Source organism: Brachyhypopomus gauderio, chromosome 10 (genome assembly GCF_052324685.1).
Source record: "Brachyhypopomus gauderio isolate BG-103 chromosome 10, BGAUD_0.2, whole genome shotgun sequence".
Classification (NCBI taxonomy): domain Eukaryota; kingdom Metazoa; phylum Chordata; class Actinopteri; order Gymnotiformes; family Hypopomidae; genus Brachyhypopomus; species Brachyhypopomus gauderio.
Window position 1 is genome coordinate 10554360 of NC_135220.1, and position 8367 is coordinate 10562726.

At 43.7% G+C, this 8367-nt stretch overlaps 1 protein-coding gene across 1 annotated transcript in view; it reads right to left on the reverse strand.

The window, feature by feature from the left end:
* The window catches only part of pcdh1a (protocadherin 1a), a 60054-nt gene extending 55403 nt beyond the window's left edge, over positions 1-4651 (reverse strand). The window contains exon 1 of the mRNA XM_077019316.1: positions 3598-4651. The gene's annotated coding sequence lies outside the window, so the exon portion shown is untranslated. The remainder of the gene's footprint in view (positions 1-3597) is intronic.
* Between the last annotated feature and the right edge of the window lie 3716 nt (positions 4652-8367).

Genomic DNA, 8367 nt, shown 5'->3' on the forward strand with positions numbered 1-8367 from the left:
CAGTACTCTGTCAATACCCTATCTCTATGCCCCGCCTCCCTGCACCGCACTCCTAGAGAAAACCTTGTGTACCTGGACTGTGTACACAAAATAGCCATGTTAACTTCTACACAGGATCACCTGACTGGACCTGGATCAATACAGTTTTGCACCACCGTACAAAAGGCCCTGGTCAAAAGGAAAGCAAATAAGTGTAACACAGAATAGCTAAACACAGGAAAGCATAGAAATCCAGTCCAAAAATCCAATTCCTGTGTATCTGTTGACATCGAGATTGCAGCATATTGATGTACTAATTGCTCAGTTATTGATGTGTCCCTTCTTGCATTTGCAGGGCAACACCCTGTCGATTGGGTTGGAATGATAGCAAGTGGGCTAAAAACATGATTAGAAAGTAGAACATAGAGCCCAGTTTCGTCTACAGTAACTTGGACAGCCTGAAGCTACTGGCTGAGAGACCTTTCAAAAAGGTTAATGATTGCCCAGAGATGTCTTACCATGAACTGGAACAATACTTTTTGAAACAATACTGTATTCATGTTAGTGTATGAATAATATACTGAATATACTGTGTGGTCTTATGACAGCCCACTGGTACAAATATATACAAGTCTAGATGTAAAATTTGTAGTTAGAAATAAATAAAAAAATACCTTAAGACTATTATCTGACAACCAAGACATTTTGAACACTGAAACTACCACAGATCTCTTCAGTCACTCATTTCAAATTACACATAGCACCAAGAGAAGACAATGTGGACCTAGAGAGATGAGATATAGATATTGAAAGGAAGTGTCAGTTTATGTCTGCTCCATGTTTTTAAAATTGCAGTTATTGCCGAATCTCACACCATTTTACAATCATGGCTTATTTGTATCAGACCTTTCACACGCCTCATTTCGTACCAATCAAGACCACTTTTATGAACATTTCCTACATGAATGAGCTATTCAGAGACTCAAGCTGTCAATTTTACCATCAGTGGCAGTTTATGACAGCATTCAGAGTTTGACCTCTGAGCTTGAAGAAGTAAGCATGATCTTAACCCAGCTGGTGCAACCACTCTGTTTCCCACATCATAGTGTTTCTGCTCACACTTCTTTGACATGGTGGACACAGTAGTGAATACCAACTCACTGTCCAACTTTATCCATCAATTTGAGCACACATTTGTATTTCCAGACATTTTGTTTTGTATTTTTATGCAAAAAACAGCTTTTATGCTAAAACTTTCTTTATATAAGAGACTCGCCAAACATTGCAAGAGTTCATGTGTCCCTAAACATTCACAAACAATTACAATGTTGATTTTGTACTATTCAACCCAGCTACTGAGCACATGCCTACACTGGTAGACCCAGAAAACATGAAGGCCAGGACAGATAAAAACACACAGAGGAAAGAAGACATACTGAACAAAGCTATCTGCACAACAACTGTAAGGCATCAGTACCGACCTGCATATGTAAAATAACATAAATTAACCGCATGGAAGAGATTCTTGCTGTTTCTGTATTGATAATATGTAATTTATAAAAAGGAATCATAATTTACCCAGAAGTTACTACCTTGAATTATATCAGATTTCTTTACTATGGCTTCATAGACATTTGAACTGGCTTGAACTGCTGAACTTCAGTTCTGCCAGAAATTCTTTGCTTAATGAATGAAAACCGACTAGATCCATCTGTGCACACTGGACTGCAGTTGTACACTTCACTAATGAAGATATTCACATAAGGATTTGGGGTTTGAGTTATCCAAAAAGTTTCTTTTGGGCATGAAATGTCATGTTCTTAAATTATACATATCCACATTTGAATAAATATAGAGTATAAAACATGAACCCTTCTGTCTGCTAGCTGCTTGCTATCTGCTAATGGCAAATTAATCTGACAGAAATATCATAGAAATATCCTTCAAATATGCATATGAGCTTAAACTATAAGCCAATTAAAAATAATAGCTTATTAATATGTAATTTAATAAATTATATGCAACCAAATATGTAGTGATCACTAAAAATGATTTAACAACATACAACTTTCTCAGTGTAGTAAACTTGAATGTTTTATTCTGTTAACCTGTGGTTTTGCTGTCCATGGTGCTCCATGATAACAGTAGTCAAGTGTTTTGGTTATTCCCTCCTAGTACATACTGCAGAAATGCCATATGATATTTAACCAATGTTACATTTGACAGAGGATGCATTTTTCCAGCCGATCAAAGCTGACTTCACCAGGTTATACCTGCAGGCAACAAGATGCCTGCTGGCACGCAGAACACACACGAGTCACACTGCACAAGAGCATTAACTCCACTTCCAGCCTTGTCTGACGAAGATTGAAACTTGATGTTCATGCAGATGAAATGCACAGTCACTTCTGAACAGATGTCCAGATCACATCGCTCAGCTCTTAATACTTAAAGTTCTCACAGATCATTTAGTGCCCTAGACTGCCCTTTTGTGTTGTGATCTAAATAATCTGTTATCACATTCATTCAGGTTCAACAGGTTTAGTATTTCAGTGTGGCACTATTGGGTAATTTACCTGCATTACTGCATTTAACACATATCACTTCACAATTATGCCAGCAAAATGGACATCCAGTCTTTTGATGTGGATATCTGTTTATTTACATATACACACATACACGCATATGTGTTTTATGCGACTGTGTGTAGGCTATATGGAGATTCATGGAGATTTTTTATATGGATATTTTTTTGTTTAATCGGATTTTTTTATTTTATTTTATGACGCCTTACTATAAACACATATAAATATATATTGCAGCGTCCAGTTCGCTACCTCTAAATGAAATGTTTATATTTATGTAGATAGTCGATAACAATATTCAGCCCAAACTTTGATCAGGCTACGATCAGGCCTCACCAGCCATTTCCAAAGACTCCTTAAAATCTATTTCCAAAATGTGTTGTATCAGATGTGGGTAGCAATCTTTGACACGATTTAAAATCCATTATCCTGAGGCAAACCTTTATTGAGCTGGGAGAAACCCGGGAGCTGGGGTGGAAAAACTAGGCTATACCTATCCGCAAAGATGTTTTTGCCAAACATTGATCCTATTATTGAACTAGTCTGCCCAGATATGTGATCCAGTGATGTCGTATATCTGGCGATAGCCTGCAGCTTATTTGAATGAAAACAACGATTGTAAAAATATACAGCGACGACGATTTTTTAACGATTAAAGTGAAATAAAAGTGTCATATTATACGCATCACTGTACCATTTTAAATAGTCTTTCCTTCCATGCAGTCGCTGCAACTAAAGACGAGCGAAGGCAAACAAGTGTCAACCAGCCACTCGCAAACTGCATCCAAATGACCCGATGAATTTATGTGGCATATATTCTATGGACAGTCTTCTAAATGTAATAATTGCACATTGCAGTGTAAATGCGTGTTTTTTTCGATTGCACACTAACGTTTAAACGTCTTTTATTCCCTCGTTCATCATTCGACCGAATTCCTCAAGTGGCATTCGGACGAGAATCGGCACATTGCGCAGTTTCCCAGGCGAGTTGTGGCTCATTTTACCGATCGCGTCTATAAAGTTCATAACTCACCTTTGTGGAGCGCTTCTTACTTCACGCCAGCTCGCTGCGTCTCTTGCGAGTCTTCTTGTATGAAATGAGCCCACTGTTGATGCTTCTTTCAATCTTTCCAGGGACAGGTATAAACAGTCCTTACACCCCAGGTTCAAAGAACCCAGAAATACAAAAAGCATAAAATCCGTCCACTGAAAGACAATCCACAAGTCGTAGTATTATTTATCCCCGCCATTCTCTCAAACTCGTTTGGCAATGCAGACGCTCATTAGAGCCAACTGTTCATAAACGCACATCGCAGTCGATGCTGTTTTAAATCACGTAGCATACAGTCTCGTTATTTTTGTGGAATAAGAAAAGCAACAGTGCTGCACTGCCAACTCGGTTCCTGTGGATCCCCGAGCACTTATCTGATGTCATTTGGTAAGATGCGTTCCTTCAAAATCATCAATGGTTCTCGTCACTCAGTCTACCGAAAATATCAAAAGGTTGTGGAAAACAGTCAATCCTTTTCTTTAGTCTTCAAGCAAATGAGCGTAGTTCGCCACCTCGCTCTTTGCAGCACAGGGTTAATCCTAGGCTATATGTATTTCTTTGCATGTGAACGAGTGAGAAGATGTTTCGGCGCTCCGTCGCTCCTCTCTCCGCGCGCAGAAGCGGGGGCGCGCGAGGAGGTGGGGCGCGCAAGTCCGCTCAGCTTCAGCAACTTCTTTTCATCCCTCGCGCTTCAGGCTGTGTGCCGGGGAATACACAATTAGGTTAAGAAAATCTTCTAATTGCACACTACACCGCCAGCCGCAGAACACTGACCCATATCTTTCTGGGCTGCGTCAGACCTGTAGTGTTCATTCTCACCCCTCCCCGCTTTTAAATGAAAATGTTCAAAGGAGAGTCATTTTGCGTAAATTCCTGCCAATAGTCCAGGGTACGAACCACTGCTCTCTCTCTCTCTGTGTTGTGTCGTTACTCTCTATAGCATGGATCATAATAATGAGAAACTGGCTCGTAAAATATGATAAGTATTGATCGTGTTTGAAATGCATCCAACGAGCGCGTGCATTTTGATGCGTTCAACAGTTAAAAGCAGGTTGGACACTATCTGCTCTTTGGCGCCACCCACGGGCGTTTCGGAGAACACCGCAGGAGTTCAAACGTTTCTCAATTCTTTCTCCTGCACGCTACCATCTAAATCCCACTTCAAAACACCTTCGCCCCCACGCATGCGTACGCACGCCCACTCCCACACTTACACGCTTCTTTTTATTGTCGCATTATGTATAACCAACCTGTTAAACGACTATCATGCCTGTGTGAACTTTAATCAGGCATGTCTGTACAAAACCTGGCAGCGGGATTACCTCATATTGGCTACTGTTGTTTGACATAGTGTCTGAACAAAATACTTTTTTAAACTTTATATTCTGCGCATACAGAATGCAGTGTGCACAGTTCACTAGTCCCTAAATTCAGTACCACTCTCTTAAACTACAGTGGACCCGATCTGACTAACAATAAGAAGTAGTAAAGGCAAAGTCCAGGAAAAGGTGTGAGTGGTTGGGTGATGACCCAGTTTCCATCTGTCATCTCAGGGACCCACCCATCTGGATGTGTGTGTGTGTGTGTGTGTGTGTGTGTGTGTGTGTGTGTGTGTGTGTGTGTGTGTGTGTGTGTGTGTGTGTGTGTGTAGAAATGACCCTTCTACTCTATTGTGGCTGGCCGAGGATCTTGGCTGATCCAGCCAGCTGTGAACTGTAGCTGGAGCAACTGTATGAGAATCACAAGAGGTGACAACGCAATAAGAGTTAGTACCAGTTGTCATGACAATGGCGATGTCGGGCGCCGTGACAGTCACTAGCTCTGACAGCGAGGACCCGGTATCTTTTTCAACTTTGAGTCTGAACCCAGGAGCAGCAAGACACAGTGGATCCCAAACAATGGTGTGTGGTCTGTCGGGCACACGGTATCTCTCTTGTGAAAACACGGCAGGATAATCTCAATTGTGTCACGACATGCTGTATTCCTCCCTAACTCTGGTTTAAAGGTCTTTCTGGATGTTTCTCCTGAAATGTGTCTAGTCTGCCGAGAGTCTTATGGTGATTAGATACACTCGTATCCTCCGGTGGTGTGACAAGGACCTCGGTGATTGTCTTATGGTCAGCGGAGCAGGACACAGCCACGTCTCACAGCACTTAAACACGTGATCACACCGTAGCGCCGTGGCCACGTCTGCGCAGCCGACTGAGTTGTTGGTGTTTGCATACAGCACACGTCTTCTGCAGCCAGTGTGCACTGACAGAACACCTGATGTTCTTCAGCTCCTGCGAGGAGAAGCTCAGAAGCCCAGTGAAGACAGCAGGCTGCATGTCCTCTGGAAAGCTGGCAACAGACTTCTTGGTTTTGTGGCTGGAACGCAATCGTTTAATTACTTCCACCATGCTGTGGGGGCTCTATGACAGCACAGAGAGCAGAGGAGAGAAAAAAAAGAAAAGAAAATAGAAAAAAACAAAAAAGAAAGAAAGAGGAGGTAGGCAGGACGAATTGTAGCAATAACTGACACAATAGAAGCTTTTTAAGATCCACAACACCCCCCCCCCCCCCCTTAGTAGCAATCAATTTTGTATAATCCATTACAGGGGCACGATTCAGAAGATACACAAAAGGATGTGCAGTTTTTCTAAGCCTCCAACAGGTCAATACAGACGCAGGTAAAAGCAGACAGCAAGCAGGGACACAGCACAGAGCCTCAGCCCGCCTACGTCTCCCCGGAGTCTCCGTGTCAACATCGAATGTGGTCAGCGGCGCGCCACGTTGGTGCCCAGGGGCGAGCAGCGAGCTACGCTTCTGCGTGCGGCCCTGAGCCCACGCCACGCATGGGAAACAGGACTTCTTCCGCTCCGCCTAACACCACCCCCCCCTTCCTCCTTCCTCCACCCGAAGGAAGGCGCTGTCAAAGAGCTCCAGCGTGTGATCCTTGCGCCTCCACCAATCCCTCATTAGCAGCAAAACAAACAGCTGTCGGGTTACCTCTCCTGGGCTCTCATTAAGCCCTGTCTATCATCCACCAGGCGGCGGCCAGCCAATCAGAGCGCAGCTCCTGCCCATGCTGTTCCCACCCACGGCCTGCAGCGAGGGGCGGGGTCAGAGGTGAGGCGTGGCTGAGACAATGAGAGAGCATTCCCTCACATCTCTACTTCTCTCAGACATCCCATTAAAAAAATAATAGAAATCTTTACCAATCTTCCTACTGAAGCTTTTATCATAACCATCAATAATTCTATCAGGAATAATATAGATAAACATTGCCAAGGACCAGTTCAAATGAGTCTGATTTTCACCTGTAGCTTTCACTTATATCTTTAAGTCTTTCCACATGTTGGCATTTGAAAATTGTTCTTTGCCCTCATGGTGTAGCTTATGCAGTAGTAATTGCTTGCTAAAATGAAAGGTGAGACACTCTTTAAAATCACACGGTCTTTGTTCTTTGATTGTGAAAGTGTTATGTCTCACTCAGTCTGCTGATATGAGCTTGGTAATGACCCCCCCCCCTCAAATTCGTTGTCAATCAGCCCTAATCAGAAATATTCAAAATGGAATAAAAACATACGTGTCGAGATGCAGTAGTAACTCTAACCCAAACAAAGTAGTTTGATTATGCAGTTGTTTAGCGGGCATTCTTTGCGCAGTGACGTGTGGCACAGGCAAATGGATCCTCCCATCCCTTCTCTTTCTCTGTGTATCTTTCTCTATCCCTCTCTCTGTCTATCTCTCCCTTTATTCAGTAGTCTTAATGAGCAGGAAGGTTATTTGCATGCAGCGATATTTTCATCATTTTCAATGTTCTCGCAAGAGCAGTTCAGTTGCAGAAAAGTAATGCGGGTGGGGCTTCAACCCCGCAGGCGATCTGCGCAGCGAGGCCACCGGAGAACAATTAGGCAGCTTATGAACAAAGCCCGTCGGAGTGGTTCTGGGCTGACGTCGGGTCAGTCACCACGTGACTACAGAGCACCAGTTCTCAGTCTTAGGAGCGCGTGAAAGGCTTGCCCAAGAACCCATTGAGCTTTATACCGCTCAGGAAAAAAAGCGCAACAGATCCATCATAGAACATGGCGCTTTGAAGTAGTTCAAAGCAAAATGCACAAACGCAGGCAGACGCGGCGGCGGCGGAAAGGACAACCAGATGTTTCCGCCCACCCTGAACTCCTCGCATCACGTTTTAAACTGCGCCGACAAATCGTGACAGAGGTTCCGCGAGCGAACGGTTGGTTCTGATACCGCTATCATAATACGGGTGGTTTGACACCTTTATTATGAAAGACCCCCGTCGTTTGTCTCCGCCCTACTTCACTCCCGGTCCCCTTACAGCTCGGCTGTTCTGCATTTAAGAGACAGCAGAGCTCTACAATAAAGCATACGCGACGCTGGACAGTGCTGCGCGAGCCCGCCGCGCGCGACGGCTCCGTGCGCTCCTGTGCGTTCGCGGCCTCCAAAACGGGTTTGGACGGAGGTTCTTTTCCTGGCTAGCCTACTGCCCCACACCAATCCGGCGAAAACAGCAGCACATGAAGACTCCCGCTGTGCATCACTGAAAATGAGAGAGAGAATGGAAAACTTGCATTGTGGCATTGTGCTCAATATAATATAATAGAGCTCCTATATCATATGGTAATTAGAACTGGTACCTATGTTCATTGTTGTAAATCAATGAGCTCCGAATCATAATGGGGACAATTAGAGCCGTAGAGGAGTCGCGCGGGGACTTGTGAGATGAGCGATTATGGTCACACAGGT